This window comes from Gadus morhua, chromosome 9 (assembly GCF_902167405.1).
Source record: "Gadus morhua chromosome 9, gadMor3.0, whole genome shotgun sequence".
Taxonomy (NCBI): Eukaryota; Metazoa; Chordata; class Actinopteri; order Gadiformes; family Gadidae; genus Gadus; species Gadus morhua.
In genome coordinates this window covers 2752561-2755922 of record NC_044056.1, presented here as the reverse complement: position 1 = coordinate 2755922, position 3362 = coordinate 2752561, and positions in this window count along the sequence as shown.

Genomic DNA, 3362 nt, shown 5'->3' with positions numbered 1-3362 from the left:
GTTTATTTTTACCGAACCACACGAGAGTACGCATGCACACACACGCTCGCAAAAACATGATTTTGTTCTATAGGTGTGCCGAAATTATCAAAGCTATAATATAGCATGGATTAAATAATAGCATATTTTATGCCTATCATCCTCACCACACATATTTCATCCAGCATTTTGGTCATTAAACATGCAAACAACAAGTGTATACAAAAATGTCATAAAAAATATATATAATTGTCAACTTTTCCTCCCGAAAAGACAAGGAACGGGAACTTTATTAATTCTTGTATCATAGCGCCTTGAATTAATTTCAGTTAAATTATGACAATATGGCTACTGCAGAACATGGCCACCAGCTGGACCTCTTTGGTATACAACGTATACAAACGTTGGTTCATAAGTCGGTTGGAGCATGCTCAGACAACCAGATGCCATCATTCTAGGTTCTTTAGACCAGCGGCAGAGTAGATAATACACTATATATACAGGCTGCCTCGCTAGGCTCCAGCCTGGTTACCAACTGTCTCACCGTTTTCAACCGCCTCTCCTAGCAGGAGATTTCTTAGCTCTGTGAGACGGTAAGATGGAAGAAAGACTTTTTGTGAACAATAGCGGGGGGGGGGGAAAGTGAAAAGAGATTATATCAGAGTCTGGAACGGCCTCACTATGCGTACTGCTGTGTGCTGTTCAGCAAAAGCCCACATGCCTCTTTCAAACAGTGCTGCCATGGGAAACTGAGTAGTGTTTACCCTTGTTCAGACCCATTAACACCAAACATTCAATTCACTGGCAGCTTTCAGAAATGCCAGTATGCCCCACTCATGTTCCCACTTGTGGATTCAAACGGAACGGTCCGGAATGCCGCCACCGGCTGAAAAAAAAAACCCGCACTCCCAGGCCTTGGTGTTCGGGTCCAGACTTTGTTGCATTGTCAAGAGTTATTTATTTATTTCTTCATGTTGTCTCTGTGGGGAACAGGAGCTGCTTGTTAGAGGTAGCACAGTTCTTTGTTGATTCTTTGCTCAAGGAGCAGGCCGCCCTAAATTAACCAGTTGTAAACTTGGAGCAACTTCAAGGTTTTCTGCTTGTGAAACTTAATTAGTTTGATAATTTGCTTGTTGTATAACAATATGTAAAGTACATTCAGAAACACTCAAGAGAACATTGAACAACTCTGATCTCGGCTTGAAATCTGCTGAAAAGTTTCTACACATCGATGCATGTTTTATAAACTACAGAACATGTGCCCTTACTACTCTGCATCTGCTCTAACATCTTCTTATTCAAAATGAATGCATTGTTTATGTTTCGCTAATGTTTGAAAGTGGAGATGAGAACTCAAACAAAAAATAGAGATCCCTCCAGCTCTGCTAAACATATCTGTTGATCCTTCATGTTAGTTACCCGTGAGAAAGATCAGATTGAATAAAGGTTTTTAAAAAAACAAACATCTAAATGACCCTTGTACACTCTTCCCAGTCCTACAGAAGAACTGGGGGGCCTGCTGACCCTTGGCCCCCCCGTGGCCCCCGCCCCTGCCTCTGACACTCCGGGGTCCTAATGAACACGGCCTGGGCAGTGTGTTGATGCTCTTCCTGTCACAGAGCGATGTGTGAACCTCTATTAGCAGTAAAGTGTTGTGATGCGTGAAAGGAGGAAGTCCAAAGGTTGGTCACTAGGCTAACATGGCGGAGGCCCGACAAATGTCCGCAATGCCAAAGCCTCTGGTCTTAAAGGAGGCCCTCGCTTCATGCAGAGATACCATAGCAGTTAAACTCGTTCTGTTTTATTGCTGGGGTCGGCTTAGCTCAGGAGGTAGAGCTGTTGTCTTGTAACCGAAATATTGCTAGTTCGGTCCCCAACTCCTCCTAGCTGAGTGTTGATGTGTCCCTGTCAAGACACTTAACCCTAACTGCTCCTGACGAGCTGGCTGTCGCCTTTTATGGTTGACTCTGTGTCGATGTGTGTCTTAACCGATGTAAGTCACTTTGGATAAAAGCGTCTGCTAAATGATTGTAAATTCTAATTCTGTTATTATTCTTATTTAATCAAAACTAAAACAGCATCACAAATGTAAAACCAACATTTTCCTTTTCTGGCCAGCACATTATCCAGCGTTAGCTGATTGATCTCCTTGTTGTCGGCCCAAGGGGGACTCCCCGCTGAGTCAACATAACGAGACGCTTCTCAGTGGTGGAGACCAGGGTTATACGACTGCTGGCCTTTGAGCATCTGTCAGTTCAGACAGAAACCCCCTAACTGCAGTTAACCACAACTTCCCCACGCCCGGTTGCCAAATAACCTTCTACTAACAAGAAGCGCTGTGAGAAGATGAAGTGAGAACCTCAACCTGGTCGGCTCCATCATGTGCTCGTCCGGTGTAAAAGCATTCAAGGAATTTGCTGTTTGGTGTTAAATGCCGACTCCTGTGGCATTACAATGTGAGCCCTTAAGTTAACCTGAGCCTTCGACCTCTTAGACGGCCGTGAACAGAACCGTCCCACCTGCAGGAAAATATGGATTTATTGAAATGCTCAAACCTCAACCCTCATGTGGAAAAATATATCTTTCATGCGACATATTTATTTTAATTAGTTGTCTCCCTCTATCCTTATCACAACTCCACATGCGTTTGGAGGAAATGAAAAGCCTTGGCCCTTCAAAGGCATCGTTATTTTTGGATGATGGCTTATTGGAAATCATTAATCACTGTATCAACACAATGTGGTGAACACATTTATTGCAGTAAATCCTTTTCTCTCGGAAATAAAAAAAAACTATTTGTCTGACCGGAATTACCTTCAGAGCGATTGTTAGTGAAAAGCGTACAATAGAAACATTTGTTTAATATCACGAATCCCATGCCAAACAAACGTCTACCATTGATATGCTATGCTTACGTCAGTCTCAGTAGCGGAGGGGCTTATCAGCATAACCTCTCCGGCTATCTGAATGACATTCTATTGTCTACTCTGCTCTGGCGATGCTCCAGCTAAAACCCTCCTGTTCCCCTTCTACCCATCATCAATACGTCGCAAACAGCGCGGCTCATATGGCCTTTATTAAGACCATACCTGCACATGCAGCCTCGCGGTGTGACGTGTGGTAAGGGTCCGTTTCTCCAGGAGAGATCGTCCACATCGTTGCTGGAGGCTCATCAGCATGGCGTGATGAAGCCCACGAAAGACAACAAACAGGAAATACAAAACAAGACGGGTTCGCCAGGATTCCAGTGAAAACCAAACCCGGTGACCAATTAGCCCGGGATGAACTCCTGCTGGGGTGTGATGAGCTGAGAACCTGAGGGCAAGTCAGTGAGCAGAGGGCCCACACGTCTCTGGGAGTGGCCCCGCTGCTCACACACTATC